The 24,661-nt window shown below is 48.6% G+C and overlaps 1 long non-coding RNA gene across 1 annotated transcript; it reads left to right on the top strand.

Moving 5' to 3' along the window:
- Positions 1–421: 421 nt before the first annotated feature.
- Positions 422–24,661, top strand: LOC146830187 (uncharacterized). The gene is made up of 4 exons (XR_014961130.1): positions 422–586; positions 953–1,003; positions 1,453–1,516; positions 23,842–24,661. It is a non-coding gene; the product is annotated as an uncharacterized LOC146830187 (long non-coding RNA).

Here is a 24,661-nt window from a genome sequence, read left to right as displayed (position 1 = left end):
TGGCTACTGTGCTGGGTACCCTAGTACCAGGCACTGATACCAGGGTACCTGCGGCCCAATCTTCTTCTTTTCTGTTTTTACCTGTTGGGAATTAAAGTGGGGTGTCCCAAAGGCCAAAGCATGCCTATCCTGACCCCTATGTGGTCTTTCATGTTTTCAGGACTAGAGGATTGAGATGGCTGACCCAACATTCTCAATTTAGTGGACAGCCAATCAGGCTCCACCCTTTCACTTTGAATTGGCCAATCGCAGATTATTTGGCACCAATGGTTCATTTATTTTTAAGTTTTAACTGGTGTTTACCCTAACATAACATGTACATTTGTAATGCACACGTTCAGCGAAAAGGTATCTTGTTGCTCATTAATAGATGTTTGTTGTTACCCAACTCAATGGTACTCATTTTATCAACCTCAGGATAATAGGCTGAATGGATTGGGATTTGAACTCGTTGCTGTGAGGTCATGAATAGACTCCTACAGTGGATGCATTAGTCCACGAAGACAAGAGACCAGCTCATCATGATCTCCATTTTGATGCTAATTTCTCAACAATGGCTGAACCGATTTACACCAAATAACCAAAAGCAGGTTTTCTCTATAAAGTTCTAACATTTTGCTGATCAATTTTGGTATAATTTCTGCATAACTTTCCATGATGAAGCCAAAGTGATTTGTTTTAAAAAAAAATGTTTTTAACGAAACGGTATCAAGGCTATTAAAGGAAAAATGCCTTCTCTGGCCAAACTAGAACTAAACTGTGGTGACTGTGTAATACATTTATGATATTCACCACTCAATATGCCATAATATGGTGTATGGTTAGTGAAACTCAACCACACATTCTGTCTCAGTTTATGCTTAAGAAGTTGAATTCACAATGTTATGTGCCTATTTACAAAATACTTTTTTACATTAGTAAATCACTTATATCTCCTTGTCAATTATTACAGCTATTCATCAGATTGCCCTGCTACTGGTCGGAAAAATAAGAACATTTCAAGGTAAGAATGGTTGCTAAAAAGATAAGTGAAACTCATATTTTGAAACCAAGTGAGTAGAAGCAACTTTGACCACATAACCCAAAACACCTAATTATCTGGCACTTTCCCTTTGTACTCATCACCTGCCTATCTCGGAAATAAGTTTCTGTTTACCAAATGCAGACCCTTAAAAAACAAAATAAGAAGAAACGCCTACTGCATTGTAGGCTCGTTGAAGTACTAATCTTCAGTCATTAACAAAACCACTCAATATCCCTCTCAGTTTTTGCCAGACCCTACTCAAAGCCACTGTGCTTCTTGCTCACTATACCATCACCCACTCACAACACATCCTAGTAATACTACTCACCACTAAACATTTTTCTTCTTATTCGCTGCTGCTGGTAAATATTTGAGAATCAACATGCAACTGTATTTCCATTATCTCAAGAAATTGTCAATCTATGTAGGGGCCACTGGAATTATGCAGCTGAAGAAGACTAAATCATGGGGCATAGTTGACGAAATTATGTGGTAAGAAAAGGCAAATTTTGTAGATGAATGCAGCACATTTTGTGACATATTTTTGCATTTATTATTTTGGCATTTTTATTGTTGTTGACACTGGCTTAGCAAAGGTTTTACTCCATAAGCACTACTTTAAAACTCAAATACAGCAATAGGCTACAGAAAGATGACCCATCAACCTTCACAAAAGGACTTCCACTATGCTGCAACAGATTAGTAACTCTGCTCTATGCCACTCCACTGTACGCCACTCAACGCGACTCCACTCTGTCACTCCAATACATGACACTATCTGCCACTCCATTCTACAACACACTATTCCAATCTTCGCAATTCCACACTGCAACACTCCACAAGCTAGTGCACAACATGGCTAAAACACATTGGCAAAGCCAATAGCTCTTCCATAGGCAAATATCATTGAAATGTCATATCACACACTTGTGTCCAACTGCATTTCCTTTAAAAGAAAATGTACAAGTCAATGCCATAAACGCCTTACACAAACGTGTTTGGTGAATTGTTTTTAAAGGGTTCTAACATTAATGGAGTCTGGTGGACAATTAACATAGGAGGAATTAGAACAATTACTTTTTTATCTGAATTGAATTTTGCACAATTGCTCATTTTGGGTAGCCTGAAAACAAACGGTGGTGATCCTGTCTTGTCATGGACCAAGTGGGAATTCAGTCAAGTTCTCGACAATTCAACTGGCTCTCTACTTGCAGGAGGAGGGGTTTTCCTGGTATAATCCTGTGTATGTCTGGGTTGGCTCCTTTGCTTTGTGCTTCTCCTACGATCTCTTGCTCCGGTCTTCTCACATACCACAATTATAAAATGCTTCCTAATAGCATGACTAATGAGTTTGTAACAGGCGTATTAGAATCATTGACTTCCAAGATATGTAACATATAAAATTTAGTCCAAAAGCCATAATTTAAAAGAAGCCTTGTGCAAGCAACCAAATGAATAAAATTGCTATAAATTAATCAGAATTAATGCGACTTGTGTTCAATTAACATTCAATTTGAATTCTGCTACTCTTGCTTGAGTCTTCACAATCATTGCCATTAGTATTCAGATATTGCTCACAAAGAATACCACTAGTCTTCAAACAGTGGTCACAATCAATGAGACTAGCCTTCATTTTGCTCTTGAAATAGCACTAGAGCTGCAAATAAACACTAAAAGAATACTACTAAGCTTCAAATACTATTCTTCTAGAATACTACTAGTCTTCTTTTAGCAATCAATTGAAGTGTTCATCATGTATTTGAAGGGTAGTTGAGTAGAACTAGTATTCCCTCATTTGCATATTTCGGCTTGTGGGCATACTACTTAGTCTTCATGCATACTAAATGAATACTACATTTTAATAGTAAATGAATACCGCTGTAAACACGGAAATCACACTAAATGAAGAGCTTCCATTTTGGTGAGGGGGCTGTGTGGCAACAGAAACCTACAGCTGTGGCAACTGGAATAACAATTATCATCTTGCTGTCAACTTAGTGCCCTGAATTATTGTAATTTTCTTGGAAATATTGCCAGAATGTAATCATTCATGTTCTGCCTTTTGGAGAATTTCAATTGATAATTTGGGTTATTAAATCATATAACCACATTTGGTTGGTTTCTGAAAATCCACCATGTTTCATATCTGACTTTGGGTTCATTCCACCTAATTTTGTGTGATAAATATAGCATTAGCATATCTAAATAGGCCTCCTTGTAATGTATGCAATAAAGCATCAAATGTGGGCAATACTATTAGTTTTAGTTGGCCTGTGTCGGACTATACCTGCAGCAGAAGCAACTGCAGCACGCAGGAATTAATATATTCAAGGTAGGTGTTATCACATAAAATCCACTGTAAAACTGACGCCCCAATATATATGAGTTTTTCCAAAAGTGACGCATTGTCTGCAAGCGGCACGCTGAGCCAGCAATGCGTTGAAAGTCCTATGCCTCAAAAACCCAGGAGTAGGGAATAATGCAGTGGCTGTGTAATAGGAATCTGACCAGCTGAAGTCACTTAACACACTGTAATTAGTAATTAAATACCATACCCTTCTCTATTGGGAGGTGTATACATGTAACAATCATAGGGGCATATCAACAAGGGCTTTATCTCTGCTTTTTTGGCTTTAAAAGCCAAAAAAGCAGAGATAAAACTAGCACTCTATCAACAACAGGGTGCTAACACGCAAATTTGCATGTTAGCACCCTTTTACTCTACGCTTCCCCTTGCATCTCTAATGAGATGCAAAGGGGGCGTTCCAGAGTAAAATAATAGGAGAAATGTCGCTAAGCGACATTTCTCCTATTATCAAGAATGTCGCTAACCCTGTTAGAGACAAAAAAAGCAGCGCTAACCGCGGTTAACGCTGCTTTTTTACGTCTGCTAATTTTCAGACTTAGCCATGATATCCTATGGAAGGAGGATATCATGGCTAAGTTTGCCTGTCCCTATCAACAAGGTAACGTGTGATTATCGCTGGGTTTCCAGCGATAATCTCACGTTAGCCTGTTAGCGTGTAGATTTTTATCGCTATTGAGATAAGCGTTGCTAATAGCACGCTATCTCAGCGATAAAAATTCACGCTAGCCGGCGATAATTATCCTCACGCTAAGAGCGCTGAGCGATAATTATCGCCGGTTGTTGTTGATATGCCCCATGGTGTTGGACCCCTTGACCAACCTGGGAACATGGCACCTATGATATCATCATCTACTGCAGCAAGGCAATGTGACACTGTCTACTGCATGTAAGGCACAGGCTAGGATTGCCAAATTTCCATATGGTAAACGGTTCCCAAATCCAGCCAGGCGTACTCCAAACAAAAAAGACAAGTACACACATAAAGCAGGTAAAACAAGAATTGCCACTTTACATGACAAAATATACTTGTTATCTACTCACATTCAAGTGTTAGTCAATATGCCACACATACTTGAATATCATTGTATACATTAGGAGACTATGGCCTCTGTAATGTGACACGTAGCCATATTTCACACTTATATACTTCGCATCCGGGACCAATGCGATAGAGTTCAAGGTGGTGCTGGGGTTGTCAGGGTTGTTGCCCTGGCTGCTGTTCTCTCCTCACTCCTCCATGGCTGCTTTCTATGAAGTCTTCCAAATTTCTTGTTCCAAAGCATTATTTTTTAAAAGTTTATTTTTACGGTTCATTTATTGAAAAGTTACACTGGGGTGGTTAGTGTCGCTTTACATGCCGCTATCCAGCTTTATCAATCAATCAATCAGTGACACTTATAAAGCGCGCTACATACCCGTAGGGTCTCAAGGCGCTGGGGGGGGGGGGGGGTGCCGCTACTGCTCGAATAGCCAGGTCTTCAGCTTCTTCCTGAAGGAGAGGTGGTCTTGGGTCAGGCGCAGGTCGGTCGGGAGGGAGTTCCAGGTCTTGGCGGCCAGGTAGGAGAAGGACCTTCCTCCTGTAGTCGCTCTTCGGATGCGGGGGACGGCGGCGAGGGCGTGGTTGGCTGATCGGAGGTGGCGCGTGGGAGCGTAGAAGTTGACTCGGCTGTTGAGGTAGCTCGGGCCTTGGTCGTGTAGGGCTTTGTGTGCGTGGGTGAGGAGGCGGAAGGTGATTCTCTTGTTGACGGGGAGCCAGTGCAGGTCTCTCAGATGTCCGGAGATGTGGCTGGATCGTGGGATGTCGAGGATGAGTCTGGCTGAGGCGTTCTGGATCCGCTGGAGTCTCTTCTGGAGCTTGGCGGTGGTACCGGCGTAGAGGGCGTTACCGTAGTCCAGTCGGCTGGTGACGAGGGCCTGGGTGACGGTCTTCCTGGTCTCTGTGGGGATCCACCAGAAGATCTTCCGAAGTATGCGTAGGATGTTGAAGCACGCCGAGGAGACGTTGTTGACCTGCCTGGTCATGGAGAGGGAGGAGTCCAGGATGAAGCCCAGGTTGCGTGCATGGTCTGTCGGTTTGGGTGCGGTGCCCAGGGCGGGAGGCCACCAGGAGTCGTCCCAGGCGGAGGGTGAAGAGCCCAGGATGAGAACCTCCGTCTTGTCCGAGTTCAGTTTCAGGCGGCTGGTCGTCATCCACTCGGCTACCTCTTTCATCCCTTCGTGCAGGTCGGCTCTGGCGGCAGCGGGGTCGTTGGTCAGGGAGAGGATCAGCTGGGTGTCGTCGGCGTAGGAGATTATGCTGAGGTTGTGTTTGCGTACGATGGCCGCGAGGGGGCTCATGTAGACGTTGAAGAGGGTGGGGCTCAGAGATGATCCTTGGGGGACGCCGCAGATGACTTCGGAGGCCTCTGACTTGTACGGTGGTAGGCGGACTCTCTGTGTTCTTCCGTCGAGGAAGGAGATGATCCATTCCAGCGCCTTGTCCTTGATTCCGATGTTGCTGAGGCGCCGTACTAGGGTGCGGTGGCAAACCGTGTCGAATGCCGCGGAGAGGTCTAGGAGGATGAGGGCCGCTGTTTCTCCATTGTCCATCAGGGCTCGGATGTCATCGGTGGCGGCGATGAGGGCGGTCTCGGTGCTGTGTTTGGCTCGGAAGCCGGACTGTGAGGGGTCGAGGGATCCGTTCGTCTCGAGGAAGGCGGCCATCTGCTTGTTGACGGTCTTCTCGATGACTTTGGCTGGAAACGGGAGAAGCGAGATGGGGCGGTAATTCTTGAGGTCGGTGGGGTCCGCTGTTGGTTTCTTGAGCAGAGCGCTGAGTTCGGCGTGTTTCCAGCTCTCGGGGAAGATGGTGGTGTCGAAGGATGTGTTGATGATGTCTCGCAGGTGGGGTGCGATGACAGCGTTGGCCTTGTTGAAGACGTGGTGAGGGCAGGGGTCGGTCGGTGATCCGGAGTGGATGGAGTTCATCGTGCGGATGGTGTCTTCGGTGCTGATCGGGGTCCAGGCGTGGAGGGTGGTGGTGGGTGGGGGTGGTTGGTCGGTCATGGTGTGCGTTGGTTGGTTGTTGAAGCTACTGTGTATGTCCGTGATCTTGTTGTGGAAGTATGAGGCGAGGGAGTTGCAGAGGTCTTGCGATGGGGTGATGTCGTTGTTTCCTGCGCTGGGGTTGGAGAGCTCTTTCACGATGTTGAAGAGTTCCTTGCCGTTGTGTGCGTTGTTGTCCAACCGGTCCTTGAATGCTGTTTTCTTGGCGGCGCGGATCAGCTGGTGGTGTTTCCGGGTGGCAAGTTTGTAGGAGGTCCTGTTGTCCGGTGTCGGTTCGCTTTTCCAGACTTTCTCGAGGGCTCGGCAGTTCTTCTTGGAGCTCTTGAGTTCGTCGGTGAACCATGGGGCATTCTTGCTGCCGGGTCTGCTAGGCGGGGTCCTCAGCGGGGCGAGTTCGTCCGCGCAGTTGCTGATCCACTTCGTGAGGTTGTCGGCGGCCTGGCTGGGGTTCGCTGAGCTGGCAGGAGGGTGCTGGCTCAGGGAGGTGGCGAGCTGGTCTGCTGTGATCTTGTTCCAGCTTCTGCGGGCGGCCTGTTGCCGGTGATGGTGGGTCGTCGTTCTCTTGAAGGTGAAGTGGACGCAGCTGTGGTCCGTCCATTGAAGCTCTGTGGCGTGGCTGAAGACGATGTCTGTGCTGGATGAGAAGACGGCGTCGAGTGTGTGTCCGGCGAGGTGGGTGGGGGTGGACACCAGTTGCTTGAGTCCCAGGTTGGCGAGGTTGTCGAGCAGGGTGCTGGTGTTGTGGTCGTTGTTGTTCTCCAGATGGAAGTTGAGGTCTCCCAGGAGGATGTAGTCAGCGGAGGGGAGGGCATGCGGGCTGACGAAGTCGGCGATGTCCTCGCTGAATTGCGTGCGTGGTCCAGGGGGTCGGTAGATCAGGGTGCCTCTGAGGGTGGTGTTCGGGTTGGTGTGGATCTGGAAGTGCAGGTGTTCGGCGCTGGTCAGGGTGTTGTCGGTGCTGGTCGTGAGACGGATGGCGTTCCTGTGGATGATGGCGATGCCTCCTCCCATCTGGTTGGCGTTTCGGTCCCTCCGGACGATCTTGTAGCCCTCTGGGATAGCGATGGCGATGTCGGGAGCTGAAGAGGCGTTCATCCAGGTCTCCGTGAGGAAGGCAACGTCAGGGGCTGTGGCGTCTAGGAGGTTCCAGAGTTCGATGGCGTGTCTGTGGACGGAGCGGGTGTTGAGCAGGATGCACTTGAGGTGGGTGCTTCTGGTGTTCGACTTGGCGGGTGCTGGTGTGAGGCTGGTCTGGGTGCAGGAGAACTTGCAGGCGTGGCAGCTGAAAGGTCCGTGGGTGCATCGTGGTGTGGCTTGGTGGCAATCTGGGAGTCGGCCGGTGTTGAGAGCGATGAGGGTGGCGGCGGAGTACGTCAGGCGGGTAGGTCACATCATTTCTACTCCCGATGAATCAGTTTCTGGTGTGAGATCCTGCTTGCGGCAGCATCATTTTTTAGGTTGACCCTACGCAGCACTAATGTACTGTCTGCTAGACCTGCTGTATTAGGGAAAATTAATTTGATCCTGTCTGTTGCTTACCATACCACACCTCCAGTGTTGCTCTTCTTTGCTGCCACCTAACTGGTTTGCACACCCGATAAGTCACTTCCTGTAGGAAGCTGGCTCTCTAAATACTATACCAAAAAGAGGTGTAGAGTCCAGTGGATCTCCAGAGGCTTTACAGCAGCTAAAGTAGATAATACGAATGCTCTCCTTTGTGGTAGTGTGGGCGAGCAGTTAGGCTTGTCAGAGGGCAGTGTTAAGCATTTGTTGTACACACACTTGCAATACACGAGACACACACTCCATGAATATATATCAGACCAATTCATAAAAATAGTCCTTGGTTATACTTATTTTGCAGAACCACAGAACGTCATCATAGGTAAATAAGTTTTTCAATAGAAATACTTTTCAGGTTAAAAAATGGACACAGTGCAATTTTCAGAATTTGCAATGTTAAACTATGGAAGGAAGAAAACATACAGCATACATGAGGATAAAATCGACTTACAAGACAGTCTTTGAAAGCTTACGGTCAATAGAAGGCAAGGTTTAGCAGCACAGGAGTGCAGGGTGCAAGATCGAGGTCGGGCGCCCAGTACAAATGAATGGGTTTTGGGGGCAATTAGACAGAAACTGCTGGAGGTAAGTAGCAGCGGCCTAAAAGACCAATCTCCAGGTGTTGAAGCAAGAACTGGATGGGGTCCAAAGCCGTACCAATACTACACCACCAGCGGCACAGGGGTGGCAGGGTGCAGGGTGCCAACACAGCATCGTGTGCCCAGTGGAAGGCAATGGAGAGCTGTCAAATCGAAAAGAAGCTGCAGGCCAGGAAGCCGGTCAAAGTGAAACAACAACTGCGGAGGTAAGTTGCGATGCTCAGGACGTAGAGACACATTTGGTCTTCCTCACCAAGGCCCAGGGCAGAGGAGTGCAGGGGTGTCTTTTGGCATTGGAAACGGCTTACCGGAGTGGGTCCTGGTTGTGGGGGGGTCTCCGTACAGAGGCTACAGGTGATGTCAAGGAGTCCTGAAGTGGTCAGCACACAGTGAGCTTGGGCTCTGGAGTGCTGGGGAACCTCACTGGTACCAGAGGGTCACATTGGACTCAAGCTGAAGGGATCGGGTGGAGAAATGGAACCTGAGGCTGGCTTTCCAGTTTTTCAGGTCTTTAATTTGAAGATGGTTGCTGGGTGAACAGAACCGCTGTTCTAAGAAGTCTTGATCTTTGTTGAAGACAGTAAGTCCTCCCAGTGTTCGGAAGGTCACTGAAATGCAGGACGAGTCATCTTTTGGTGCAGGATCTTCAAGGGCTGCAAGGTAGGTAGGTAGTGCTGGGGCCGGCAGGACTGGGTACAAGTCAGTTGTTCTGTGCAGTATTCTCTGCTGATGCAATTCTGTACTCTCTGGCTCTTCTTAGGTCATCAGGAACTGAAGTTCAGGGTTTAGGGATGCCACCTAAATCCGAGATTTAGGGTTGTTACAAGAAAGTGACAGGTAATGGCCAATGGGCCCCTCACATGGCGTGGCTGCACCCTTTATTTTGCCCACCTCCCGGGGGAGTGGGACATAGACCTAGCCCTGATTGGATAAGTCACACCATCTTCAAGATGGTGGGCACTGAAAAGTGTACCTCACCTTGCTTCCAGCACCTGAGGGGTGGAGTTGGCAGATGGGGGCACACCTCCCATTCTTTCTGAGTTTTTCTTCCACCAAAAAGTGGGTGAGGGTAGGATGGGGGCCTGCTCCCTCTAACAGGAGAGGCTGGGGTTGTGTTACAAAGGTGGCAACATATTTGAGGCTCCCCACCACAGATGACTCTTCCTGACCACAAGGAGGTGTGAACATCTCCACCCAGGAAAGGCATAGTTCTCGACCTCAGAGTGCGCAGGTACTCTCCCCATGAGGTCATAACACTGTCTGGTTGTAGCAGGGTGGCTTAGGCCAGTCAGTGACCACACCAAGGATTGGTAGGTTTCAGGGGAGCCCTCTAAAGGATCCACTGTGTGCAATTTATTTAATAAATGTGACACTGGAGACAGTGCAGGTTTTTTATGCTGAGATGTTCGGTACCAAAAATCCCATACGTCAGTGAAGCCATCATGGAGCTGGGAAACTCATAATGAGTATGACGAGTGTCCAGCCCATATACTTACTATTGGCTTCCCTGGGCACTTACAATATCCAGGAATCAACAAGGATATTGCTGAGACATTTCTGCCTATGCAGATATGCCCTCAAAGGAGATGTAGTGCACCCTGACTTAGGGCTAAGGACTGCTAGAGGGGTGTCTTACCAACATCCCATGCAGTGTCTATGGGCATAGCACACAGACATGTGTGCCATGTCGACTTTTCAGTTTTGTCTGCACCAAGACAAGCAGGCTGCAGTGGCAGTGTGCATGTGCTAGGTGAGGGGTCCCTTAGGGTAGCACAATTCATGCAGCAGCCCTTAGGGACCCTCTTTAACCACAAGGCCCTTGTTACCAGGTGTAACCTTCACTTGGAACTTATATGTGAACTAGAGAGGTGACAATTGTGGAAACAAAAGGTACAGTTTTGGGAAGCAGATCTGGCACAGGGGGCCTAGTTGGCAGGGACCCTGTGCCCTTCCAGTCGAAATTACATAATTTTTTAGGCTAAATGTGGGGGCTAGCCATATCAAAAGAGGCATTTTCCTACATGACCCCCTACCAAACGAAAAAGGATGAAACTAACCTTACCCTAGAGAGTCTTCATCATCTAAGTCGAAGAACCTGGAAAGGCCATCGGTATTGGCATGGGCTGTCTCAGGTCTGTGTTCCTCTTCAAAGTCCATTCCCTGTAGGGATATGGAAGACCATAGCAGTTTGGTATTTTCACCTTTTATTTGCAGTTACCATCTGAGAGGCCTGTGGTCGGTTTGAACAAGGAAGTGAGAGTCAAACAGGTATGGCCTTAACTTTTACAGAGACCAAACCACAGCAAAGGCTTCCCTCTCACTCCAACACTGTTCCCAGGGGAGTAGCGATCTACTGATGAAATCCACTGGCTAGTCTTGACCGTGGCCATTTATTTGGCATAGGACTGTTCCTAACCCATGTTCAGAGGCATCAGTCTGCCTAATAAATTGCTTGGCATAATCTTGAGCTTTCAGAACAGGTGCAGAGCACATTGCTTCCTACAGAGTGCCAAAAGCTTTTTGATAGCTCACTTTTGGAGGTGAATTCTGTGAGGGGTGCCACCATGGTGCTGTAATCCCTCCCAAACCTCACATAGTACCCAGCCAAGCCAAGGAAGGACCTGAATTGAGTCTGTGTAGTTGGAGCCACCCAGTCCAAAATTGTCTGGATCTTGGATTGTAATGGCTGAACGTAGCCTCCAACACAAAAGTGGCACAAGTATACAAACTTTCCCTGCCCTATTTGGCACTTGCTTGCCTTGATAGTGAGGCCTGCACTTCTCAGAGCTTCTAGTTCTTTACCAAGATGGATCAGGTGATCCTGCTAGGTGGAGCTAAAGATAGCAATATCATATAGATAAATTACACTGTAGGATTCAAAGCCAGCAAGGACTTTGTTTACCAACCTATGAAAAGTGGCAGGTACATTTTTCTGCCCAAATGGCATCACTGTAAACGGATAATTCCCATTTGGGGTTGAAAAAGCAGATCTTTCTTTTGTTCCTGAAGTCAGGCCTATCTGCCAGTACCCTGATGTGAGATCAAATGTACTCAGATACATGACTGCTCTCAAACTGTCAACTAGTTCACTAATCCTTAAATCTGGATGTGCATCGGTTTTGGTCAAAGAATTGAGGCTCCTACAGTCCACACAAAACCTCATTTTGTGCTTACCATCCTGGACATGAGGTTTGGGGCTAAGACAACTGGGCTGGTCCAGGGACTCTCAGATTGCTCCATGACTCCAAATTCCAGCAGCATGCTTACTTAAGCTTTGATGCTGTCTTTCACATTATCAGACTGCCTGTATATTTTATTCTTGACAGGTAGGCTTTCACCAGTGATCATATCATGGGTACACTAGCTTGTCTGACCAGGAGTAAAAGAGAGGAGCTCAGCAAACTGATTTAGGACTAGCCTGCAATCAGTCTGCTGATGGGCAGTAAGGGTGTCTGACAATACCACACCTTCCACTGCCCCATCTTTTGGATTGTTGGACAGGAGGTCAGGGAGAAGTTCACTCTCTGCTTCCTGATCCTCATCTGTAACCCTGAGCATTGTTATCTCTGCCATGTCATAGTAGGGTTTAACGTGGTTGACATAGATGACCCACTTGGGGTTCTTGTCAGAGCCAAGGTCCACCAGATAGGTGACCTCTCTTTTTTTAGGATAGGCTAGGGCCCTCTCCACTTATCTGGAGAGGCTTAGGACCCACACCTTCTGCCCTGGTTAGAACTCCACCATGACAGCCTTTTGGTCATACCATTGCTTCTGGAACTCTTGGCTGGCCTCAAGATTTGTACTTGCTTTATACATGTATTCAGCCATCCTGGAGCAGAGGCCAGCACATAGTCCACTATATCTTGCTTAGGTTCAATGAGAGGCTTCTCTCATCCTTCTTTCATAAAACGCAGTGTGTCCCCTGACAGGATGACCAAACAGAAGTTCAAATTAGGAGAACCTCACTCCCTTCTATGGCACTTCCCTGTAGGCAAATGCGGGCATGGAAATAAGACATTCCATATCCTTTTGAGTTTTTCGGGTAGTCCACAATCATGCCTTTCATGGTCTTGTTAAGACTTTCTACATGACCATTACACTGTGGATAGTAGTGAACCGGTCCGTCACTCCACATGCGTTTCAGGTAGCCATACATGAAGATTGTACCACTGTCTGACAGTACCTCCTTAGGGAAGCCCTCATTTGAAGCCCACCCTTCAAATGAGGGCCCAAGCCACTGCAGAGGCAGTAGTGGTTCTTGGGGGATTGACTCAGGATACCTAGTGGCATGATCCACTACTACCAGAATAAATCAGTTTCCAGATGCTGTTTGAAGATCGAGTGGGCCATCATTGTCAATCCCTACCCTCTCAAATGGAACCGGAACGACTGGATGTAGAATTAAGTGTGCCTTTGGGTGCCCACCTGTCTTGCCACTGTCTTAGCAGGTGGGACAGGAGTTACAAAACTCCTTTACTTCTGGTGCATCCCTGGCCAGTAGATGTGAATGATTACCGTACTCCAAGTTTTGCTCTGGCCAAGGTGTCCAGCTAGGGGATGTCATGGGCCAAAGTTAGGAGGAAGTCCTGACTGGAGTTAAGAGGCGTACATGAGGCACTACCACTCTCCTAGTGGCACCAGATTTGGGGTCTAGGGGCCTCAGTGTAAAAGATTCCCTCCTCCAAATAGGTTCTGTGGTAACCACTGACATCACCTTCTTCCTGCGCAGCAGCTTTCTGTCACTGGCTTTTAAGAGTGGGACAGGTTTTCTGCCCCAGACACAGCTTTTCCGTAAAGGGCACCCCTGGGACCAAAAGCTCAGCTTGGTAAGGGTCGAGTTCCTGAGGCTCAGTTCCCTCTTGGCCTGCCTCTTCTTCTTTCTAAGGAGAAAGTTATGGTGTCTGATTATAAGCTGGCTTCCCAGTCTTTCTGCCTTTTCTCATGGAGGGCTGTGCTATTTTTCCAGACTCCAACACCTCCTTTTCACCCCAGGCTCTCGTCTGTGCTCTGGTGTTTACACACATCCAGTGTGGGATCCCAAGCATTTCTGCATGGATCCTCAGTTCTGCCTCAGCCCTGGTTGAGGACTCCAAATCATTGTAAAGCAAACAATTGACTGGTATGGACAAAAAGACTGCTACCTCTTTCTTTCCAGCAACCTCTCCCCAGTCAAAGAACTCCATTGTCATGGGATGGGTTTTTGCCATATTGTCAGCAATGGTGACTGGAAAGGTCCTTTCAGGCAGATACTGTTCTGAGGACACCAGCTGCTCAGTCAAGGTATCTGGTGATAATGCTGGCACCAGTGTCTTTCAAGGCTTCCACCATAACCCCATTAATAACAGGATTCTATCTGCATTTTTGCATGTTAGTGGGCCAGACAGCTAAGGTAGCTAAGACCAACTCTCCTACTAGAGTTGCCTCAGTAAGCTCCTTGTCATGGCCAGTGCTCTCTTGAGATCCCATCTGGGGATTGGCAACTGCATGCACTGCAGGTGAACTAGAGGCATTTTAATCATGTTGTTACAGCCAGCGTCTCCACTTCAGTGTCTCAGTGTTAGACCTGGCATTCTCTGGCTTGTTTCTCCTGTCTTTTTGCTTTCTGACCTTCTGGTTTTGACTGGTTTGATGTCTGTGCACGTGTTCACTACTGTTCAGTGTTAAAGTGCAAGTGCTCCTATTGAAAATGGTATTATGGATTGGTGTTTCCATGATTGGCATATTTGATTTACTGGTAATTCCCTAGTAAAGTGCCCTGAGAATGCCAGGGCCTGTAAATCAAATGCAACTAGTGGGCCTGCATCACTGATTGTGCAACCCACCAGAGTAGCCCTGTAAAAGTATCTCAGGCCTGTCACTGCAGTGTCTGAGTGCAGTTTGTACTGCCATGTCGACTTGGCAGGAGCACTCACTTGCCAAGCCCTGACCTTCCCTTTTATTACATTTAAGTCACCCCTAAGGTAGGCCCAAGGTATCTCTGGTGTTTTTCTAGTGGACGGATGTTAGAAATGGGATTTCTGGTTGGCTAAGGCTTGCGCCAAAGCCAGGCAGAAACCACCACTCTAGTCAGGGCAAGGAAGTTACACGCCAAAGATAACCCCTGCTCACCCCCTTGGTAGCTTGGCACGAGCAGTCAGGCTTATCCCGGAGGCAATGTGTAAAGCGTTTGCACACACACACAGCAACAACACCCCAGGCCCACCACAAAAGAAACTCCACACAAGGTTATATATAAAAATAGCCTTTGTATTATAATAAGCACATTAGATAATAATCACATAATTTATACTGTGCCAACTGGCACTAGGCAGAATTTACAGGGGACTATTTACACAAGACAGGGCCAATGGACCACCGTCAGAATCATCACAAATCACCAATTGTAAATGTAGAACATATAGTAAATGTAGCGCACAACTAGTAACTATTGGTAACGTTAGGAACTTAGCATGAGATCCTGCAATGCAAAACAGTGGATGCTTAAATCACTTTGCGCATGAACCTTCTTAGGCATAAAACTAGATTAGGCCCCAAACCCCATTAGCATCATACATTGCGCAATGGGCATTACAGTAGGCATCACAAGTGTAAGCACTTTGGGAAATAAATGGACATAAGAAAACTGTGTGCCCCAATCGGGGGCACAACGCACTGAATCTGGCCCCAGGCCAACTGGCCTCTCACAGGGGCTGAAATGCCCAATGTCCAGAATGTCTGGGCTGGCTGCTCATGCAGCAAAGCAAAAGCGCGCAGGGGCACAATCCTAAATGTTGCAGCGGCCCACTAAGTGCTGGGCAGCTGTGACAATGAGCCTGGGCACCAGCGTGTCCCCTGTGCCCCTGTCTGGGACTCTAAATGAAAATATGGCCCACACGTTGTAGCTGCCTGTGCTCTCACAGGGCAGCTGGGGAGGACAAAACGGCACTGGCACTACATGTGCCTAATCCACCCGGGGCCCCTGTGCGGATTCCTCCGGGAATGCGGTGACTAAAAACAAAAATGCCCCCAAGCTGCAGTTGCCCGCAACGGCGGCGCAACTGTAAGGAGTTGAACCCTCTTCACGTTGCAGCTGCCCGCTATCAAATGGGGCAGCTGTGGCAAGCTCTGGCACTACCGTGCCTTCTCTGGGCTATGACGGGGACTCCTGGAAATAATGGTGCCCCTGTTGCAGCTGCCCGCTATCAGGTGGGGCAGCTGGAGAGAATCGCACACGCACTGACACCGGGGGCGGGCACCGAAGATGTGCCCCGACACTCCCCCCAACCACCATGCAGCTGAGCCCCACTCAGCGGCTCTGGTCTGACTGCACGTCTTCTTCTGGTGCCGCTCTCGGCCTCGGAAGGCTTCGTGGAGCCCCCCCCATTCAATGGAGCTCCTCTGGTTGACGGGCAGGGCTCTCACAGCTCACGAGAGCCCCGCACAGACCTGCCCGTTTCTTCCTCCTGCACCGGGACGTCCTGGGAGGCGGGGTAGGCTTTCGTCCTTCCTTTCCTCACTAGCCGGTAACTTCCTGTTCCTACTTTCGTGGAGAGGCCCCGCCTTCGTCTCAACACTGGGCGCCTGACTTCCTGTGTAGCCCGGACCGCGGCGGTGAATTCCACGGCAGCTGTTCTACGGCTCCTAGAGCAATGAATTAAGAAAAGAACGATTTGACACAAATGAATTAATAATCGCCCCCATCCTCTTCAAATTAACTGGTCATGTGCCGACGGCTATTGCTGCTCATAATGTAATTGTTTTTGTTTACAAAATTCCTTCATCCCTAACTGCCTTTTCTAACTGGCATTAAATGAATACTGTCTGCCTTGCCCTGGAGGATTGTTGTGATCCATTCAGAACCATTTTAATAGCCAACCAAGAACACAAATCCACTCCACACCACATCATTCCACCCAGCACATATTGATACATAACAATTCCAATCCAACCCAAATAATTCCACTCCACACCACATACATACACTCCACTCCAAACCAAAAAACATGGGCAAAAGACATCAATAGCTCTAACTCTCGCAAGTGTGAGACCTATTGCATTGCAAATGCTTGTTTCTAAATGCAGCCCTTTTTCCTTAAAGGAAAATTGAGTGCATTTAAAAAAGAAAAATGAAAATAAGAGTACGGAGTGGTCCCTTCTCATTTGCAAATTGGTTACCTCCTACTTGAAGTAGGTGGTAAAGTGCGAATGTTTAGTGACCCCATTTCAGTCGATAAACTTTCTTACATACCTCCCTAAATACGCCCCTTCCTGATACCAAATCAGTATGTATTCACAATTCCAAACTGCGATTCGGTAACATGTTACTGAGTCACAATTTGGGAATGATACATGCCAAAATGCATTTTTCTGGTCGCAAGCAGCCCGATTCCCTGAATTGGGCTCTTTGCGGCCAGAAAAATGATGGATGCATCTGGCCCTGGATTATTACATTATTTATTACATTTTACTCTATTTTTTTTAATTGGTGTGAAATTTTTCTCGTGTTGTGTTTCAATTTATTACTGTTCGAAGTGCTGCATAAATTCTTTACACATTGCCTCTAAGTTAAGCACAACTCTGGTCACTCCCCACGTCGCATGGCTCCTCCTTGTTGCCCGTGACTGCCTACTGCCGCTGCTGCTGACTAGGGTTCGCCGCTGGTGTGCCCCTGGTATCTGTTTCTGTTAATTGTATTGTTGCTCTGTTTTATTTTTGTCTCCCCCTCTGGCTGATATTTCATTATTCGTTTACTGCCCCTCTGTATTTGCCGATTCTGTTCCCTCGCCCTCTGTGGCCGCTCCCCGCTTCCCACCGCTGCTCCCCGCGGCCCCGCCCCCTTTTCTCTTCTGTACCCTGCGCCCTCGCCCATTGGCCGACCCGCTCCCGCCTCCCAGCTGCTCCTCCCTCCCACTTCGCCTCTTATGGAGGGCGCCGCGCGGCAGTGCAGCGGACGCGCTCGTCCGCGCCTGGACCACGCCTAGTGCCAGAACCCCTGGCCCCCGCTCCCCCTCAACACCAGACTGCACTACGACTGCAGCACCCTCCACGCACTCAACACCGGACGATACCACCCCTGCTACCGGGCCACCCCGAAACACACCCAAGGACCCTTCACCTGCCGGAACTACAGATACACCAGCATCCAGCCCTACAAACCACCAGCCAGCGGACCCAACCACCTCCGCTGCATCCTCCTCAACAACCGCTCCGCTCGCAAGCCTGCCATCGAACTCTGGGACCTCCTAGACTCCACTGCTCCTGACGTCGCCTTCCTGACGGAGACCTGGCTGAATGCCACCTCAGCACCAGACATCGCCATAGTGGGAGGGGGAATCGCCATCGTCCACAAGGACACCCTCAGAGTCTCAACCAACACCGACGACACCCTCATCACCGCAGAGCACATGCACTTCCAGATCCACACCGACCCCAACACCACCCTCAGAGGAACTCTCGTCTACAGACCACCCGGTCCACGACCACAGTTCTGCGACACCATCGCTGACCTCATCAGCGCCCACGCACTCGCCTCCGCAGACTACATCCTCCTCGGGGACCTGAACTTCCACCTCGAAAACAACAACGACAGCAACTCCGCCGCCCTGATTGACAACCTTGCCAACCTTGGACTCAAACAGCTGGTCACATCACCCACCCACGCCGCTGGTCACACACTGGATCCCATCTTCTCCACAAGCCCCCACGTCTCTTTCAACCACACCACCGAACCCCACTGGACCGACCACAGATGCGTCCACTTCACCTTCAGGAAACCCACCACACACCACCGCACCCAACAGCTACCAAGCCGCCGCTGGGGCAAGGTCACCAAGGACCAACTGACTACCACCCTCGCCCTGACACCACCCGCTGACCCCACCGACCCAGACACCGCCGCGACCAACCTCAAACAATGGATCAACGACTGCGCCAACACCCTCGCCCCCCCTCAAAACCTCCACTACCAACCACACCAACAGGAAAGCGGCCTGGTTCACCGAAGACCTCCGGACCTCCAAGCGCACCTGTCGGAAGCTGGACAAAAAATGGCACCACGATCGAACACCAGACAGCCACGAGGCCCACAAAAGTGCCACCCGCAGACACCACCAACTCATCAGAACCGCCAAGAGGACCGCCTTCAAGGACCGGTTAGACAACAACGCACACAACACCAAAGAACTCTTCAGCATCGTGAAAGAACTCTCCAACCCCAGGTCCAACACCAACAACATCCCACCATCACAAGACCTGTGCGACTCCCTGGCCACTTTCTTCCATCGCAAGATCGCCGACATCCACGACAGCTTCAACTCCGACACCCCAACACCCACCACCGAGCCCACCACCCCTGCGATCACCACCAGCACACGCCGCCTGACCGCCTGGACTCACGTCAGTGACGAAGACACCATCAAAACCATGATGTCCATCCACTCCGGATCCCCATCCGACCCCTGCCCTCACCACGTCTTCAACAAAGACAGCACAACCATTGCACCCCATCTCCGAAAAACCATCAACTGCTCCTTCGAGACAGCAACCTTCCAGACAAGCTGGAAGCACGCCGAGATCAACGCCCTTCTAAAGAAACCCAAAGCTGACCCCAAGGACCTCAAGAACTTCCGGCCCATCTCCCTGCTCCCATACCCGGCAAAAGTGACAGAGAAAATTGTCAAAAAACAGCTGATCCGCTACCTCGAAGACAACAACGTCCTGGACCCATCCCAATCTGGATTCCGCAGCAACCACAGCACCGAAACCGCCCTCATCGCCGCCACTGACAACATCAGGATCCTGATGGACAAAGGAGAAACAGCCGCCCTCATCCTCCTGGACCTATCAGCTGCCTTCGACACGGTCTGCCACCGCACCCTAGCAGCGTGCCTCCATGACGCCGGAATTCAAGAGAAAGGCCCTGGCCTGGACCAAATCCTTCCTCTCTGGCAGAACCCAGAGCGTCCGCCTCCCTCCATTCCGCTCAAGAACCACCGAGATCATCTGCGGCGTCCCACAGGGTTCCTCCCTCAGCCCAACGCTGTTCAATATCTACATGGCTCCTCTCGCCCACGTCGCAAGACAACACAGCCTCAACATCATCTCCTACGCCGACAACACCCAGCTGATCATATCCCTCACCGAAGACCCCAACTTCGCCAAAGCCAACCTCCACAGAGGAATGAAGGCCGTCGCCGACTGGATGAAGGACAGCAGACTGAAGCTGAATTCAGACAAGACGGAAGTTCTCATCCTCGGACCCACCCCATCAGCCTGGGATGACTCCTGGTGGCCCACATCGTTAGGCACACCCCAGGAACCCACCGACCACGCACGCAACCTGGGGGTCATCCTCGACTCCTCCCTCTCCATGACGAAGCAAGTCAACGCCGTCTCTTATCCTGCTTCTGCACCCTCCGAATGCTCCGCAGGATTTTCAAGTGGATCCCTCCCGACACAAGAAAAACCGTCACCCAGGCCCTCATCACTAGGCCTGGGCGAAAATTTAGTTCCGTTCGCGAAAATTGCGATAATTTGACATTTTCGCGTTCCGCGGAGAGCGCGAAAATGTCAAAATTTCCGCATTCCGCAGCTTGGCGATAATTTGTTTCTTGCTCGCGCTGTAAAATAATACATGCGCGCGCGCGATCGCTTTACCTGAATCCCTGCGTTCGCCGACAAGTTTTCTTGATCTGGTCGCGTTCTCCATGAGATGTTGGATTGTTTTTAGCCATTTGCGCTGTCTCGCGACAGTTCCCGCCCGCAGTGACGTCATGCGTCACAAGATCACGTCTTTCTTCTCGCGATCATGCACCGCGAGACAACTGAAAACAAGATGGCCGCGCCCGCGAGCAACCACATGGGTAAGTTGGCGAGCCGCAACCATGCAGAAAACTCGCGAACATGCGGGAAAAAGTCTTCCGCATCTTCGCGATATTTCCGCGTGTTTGCGATAATTTTTAACATTTTCGCGATAATTCGCGAAAGTGGATTTCGCAAATTCCGCCCACCCCTACTCATCACCAACAGACTCGACTACGGAAACGCCCTCTACTCGGGAACAACAGCCAAGCTCCGGAGACGACTACAACGAATCCAGAACGCCTCGGCACGACTGATTCTCGACGTCCCCCAACGCAGCCACATCGCCCCCCACCTGAGAGGCCTGCACTGGCTCCCAGTCGACAAGAGGATCACCTTCAAGCTCCTCGTCCACGCACACAAGGCGCTACACAACACCGGACCGACATACCTCAACAACTGACTCAGCTTCCACACCCCCACCCGCAACCTCCGCTCTACCACCCTTGCCCTCGCCACAGTTCCTCGCATCCGGAAAACCACAGCGGGAGGCAGATCCTTCTCCTACCTCGCCGCCAAGACCTGGAACGATCTCCCTGCCAACCTACGACAGACCCAAGACCTGCTGGCCTTCAGGAGACTTCTCAAGACCTGGCTCTTCGATCAGTAGCAGCGCCCCCCCCCCCCCCAGCGCCTTGAGACCCTCACGGGTATGTAACGTGCTTTACAAATGCATTGATTGATTGATTGATTGTGCCAAGCTACCAGAGGGTTCAGCACAGGTTAATTTGGGGTTGTGACTTCACCCTGTCAACGATTGTGCCTGCTGCTTGAGTAGGGTTTCACACCCCTCAATTAGTAACACAATTTCTTACAATTATCATTTGTTGACTACATAATTATATCAGTAAACTAGTGCTTAACTTATAATGGTTGCTTCCAGTGCTCAGCACTGGCACTTAATTGTCAACATTGGTGTTCATGGCAGTCTGCCACAAGGTGGCGCTGTCTGGCTAATTTAGAGATGAACACAACAACAGTTAATTATTAATTCACAATAAATTAAAATGACTATTATCTGCTGCCCAAGCCACTCCTATAGCGTTGGGGGCCGGGAATAGTTGGAATTGTCACACCTGTAGAAGTGTGATGGTTAGTAGTGTGACGGTTAGTAGTTTTGTTGTTACTATTATTGGCAGCATGGCAGAGGCAATGTATGGTGCAAGCTGCAGTGGCCTCCTGATAAGAGCCCTGGAACTTATTTATTTTTTTACAAATTACGCGCACAGTAAACTACATATCATTGCAAATTTAGTAACCATATTGATGTAAAACATGCTCTCTGTGAATGAAAGTGCGGTACCATATAATGCTTTAGTGATATGATGTGACAGTGTGCTCCAAAAAGCACCAAGGGCTACATAACACCTCCCTTACGACTCATTTGCTGCACTTGTTCTTTGTGTGACACTTCTATCAAATCATATGACTAACATTGATGGCAGCATCCCGACTCTCAACATTATTCCAGCACCACTGAGAGACAGAGAAAGGTGTAATGCTTGATAGTGGGAATCCAGAGTGCACAAGGGTGAACGAAATGGAGTGTCTTTAAAGGTGTTAGGAGGACCAAGGGAAGCCTACATAGAGGTAATTGGTGATGGAAAATTCCTCTGTAGGGTTTCTACAGGGTTTACCAAGCGCTGCCATTGCTAATTGGAGATGTGTGTATGTATATGGTATTTCTAATCTTAAAAGGAAGTGAAGTGCTGGAGATCAGGTAGAGAGAGAATTGAAAGACAAGCTAGTTGACAGTTGAAACAAACACAAGTTACATGCACCATTACAGTGAATCTTCATATCTATTCTAGGGGTTGGCGGAATCATGGAGTTTGATTCTGTGGATTCATGCAGAATTGCATAAAAATTCCACCGAATTCTGGAGAATTTGTGATGGGGTGAATTGGGAATTATGCGCTATTTTCTTACCTCAAAAATAATCTTTGCGTCCAAAAATGGATGCAAGGATGCATCTTGCCTAAGAAAACGGCATGTATGTAAGGGCGCTGAATGGTATCTATGTGGTTTGTAAATCTACTGGGACTGTTCAGGGCAGGAAGAGGGAGCAGTCCCTCTTCATTTAGAAACTGCACCCACCAGCGCCCTTCAATCATTGGGGAGAGGAGTTGAGGAGAGGAGTTGGCCTAACGGCAAGGGCAGTCAACCTCGAATCTGGAGAACTTGGTTCGAGTCTCTGCAATTACGCTGAATATCCTGTGATTCTAGGCAAATCACTTAATCTCCCCGTGCCTAACAAAAATGAATATGTCCTCATGTAATGCAACTGGTGCTATGTAAAGCACTCCGATACCCGATTCGGGTCAAGTTCGGGCTATATAAATCTCCGTAAAATAAAAATAAATAAAAAAATCAATTAATCAATCAGGGGGGCACTACTCACCCATTAGTGTCTCAAGGCACTAAGAGGGGGGTGAGTGCAACTCCGTTGGGGTCACCTGAATAGCCAGGTCTTAAGGTCTTTCCTGAACTGGAGCAGAGTAGGGCTTTGCCTGAGGTGGAGGGGGAGGTTGTTCCATGTCTTGGCTGCGCGGTAGGAGAAGGACTTTCCACCCGCTCTGTTCATGTAGATGAGTGGGATGATGGCAAGGGAAAGGTTAGCTGAACGGAGGTTTCTCTTGGGGGCGTGGAAGGAGAGACGTTTTTTGAGGTTGTGGAGGGCCTTGTATGCGTGCGTGAGTCGGTGGAGATCATGGAGGTGTTGGGTGATGTGGTTGTACTGGGGGATATCAAGGATTAGTCTGGCTGTGGAGTTCCGGACGGTCTGGAGCTTGCGGAGGAGTTTTTTGTTGATTCCGGCATAGAGGGCCTTGCCGTTGCCCAGTCTGCAGGTGATGAGGGCATGTGTGAACGCTTTTCTGTATTCGTAGGGGATCCATCTGAATATTTAATGGAATATGTGGAGGGTGTTGAAGCATGATGGAGCAAGGTTTCGTATAAAAAGAAACTTGCTCGTATGCAAACCTCCCGAATCACCTTTAACATTGTAATAAACCTGTTCGTGAATACTAATTCTGCACCACATTTTTTATATTGTATTTAGGGGAAGCTTTTCTATGTGTTTCACTAATTTATAACTCGAATGTCCTAAAATGGCCGCCAAAACGCGTGAACTTTTCTGCGCATGCGTCTTCTACACCTACGTAGTATGACGTCTTATGTCACTTGGGGGGAAATCTTTGCAGCTGCGCAATAGCTTTTAATATGGCTGCTTTAAAGTAACGCACTAACGCACATGCTGTGCTGAAACTAACCTATGCAAGTTTTACTAAGCTAGTAATGCAAAAGATTTATTAAGTAAATGGGGTTAGAGTAGAAGTAAGTGGTATACAGTGAAATCATTTAATTTTGTATTCTAACATGTTCTTTTCTGACTTTATCAATAGTTCATATTCGGGCCTTGGAGGGTGACCGATGTCCCTATCCTTTGCGACAACTACGCATGCGCACAACCTCCTTGTTCTGAAACTAATGAAACTAATGAAGACATTGGGTGACTGCCAAATCCTAAGCCCAGCAAGGACATGGGAAGAACATGGGAAGAACAACTCTTGACCCTACGAAACATTGTATTACAGACTTATCGATCCACATATGAAATGCTTGTGGGAATAAAGCTTGTGAGTATTTAAATTAAGGGGAAGGGATCTAGACAATAGCCTAAGGAAACATATTACACTTAGTATGGTGTGATGCCCTCACCCCACTGCTTGGCCCAATCAAATTGTGGGTGAACATGGAATTGAAAAATTTGGGGGTGGATCATACATTTGAATTGGTATAACAGAGGTAAGTTCTGGACAGTTAGACACACTTGATGCTGAGATACCGATGCTATGCTGAGATGCTGCCCGATTTTGCTGCAATCTGAGTGAAGAATCCAACACTAGGGAAAATTCACGGAACAATCGAGGAGTCACATCTAGGAAGGGGTCCGGACGAGCCCGAGCCGGAGAGACTAGCACCAGAGAGGAGTGTAACGCTGGCGTTACACTAGAAGAGGTCACCATACCAGTCCTGAACTGGTCCTGTATCCTTGAGTCTCTGATGTCGAGGTCCTCACACCATTCTAGGTAAATATAATTGTAGGGTTAAATGCTCCGTACTTGCTCTCAATTCTTTATCTCCTCAGGTACTGTCATTGCAAGAAATTAATTAATGCAAACTGATTATAAGCTAAGTGTACTATTTTTCCAGGTGGAGAAT

This window comes from Triturus cristatus, chromosome 5_1, assembly GCF_964204655.1.
Source record: "Triturus cristatus chromosome 5_1, aTriCri1.1, whole genome shotgun sequence".
NCBI lineage: Eukaryota > Metazoa > Chordata > Amphibia > Caudata > Salamandridae > Triturus > Triturus cristatus.
The sequence above is the reverse complement of the archived record's forward strand: the minus strand, read 5'-3'. Positions and strand labels throughout refer to the sequence as shown.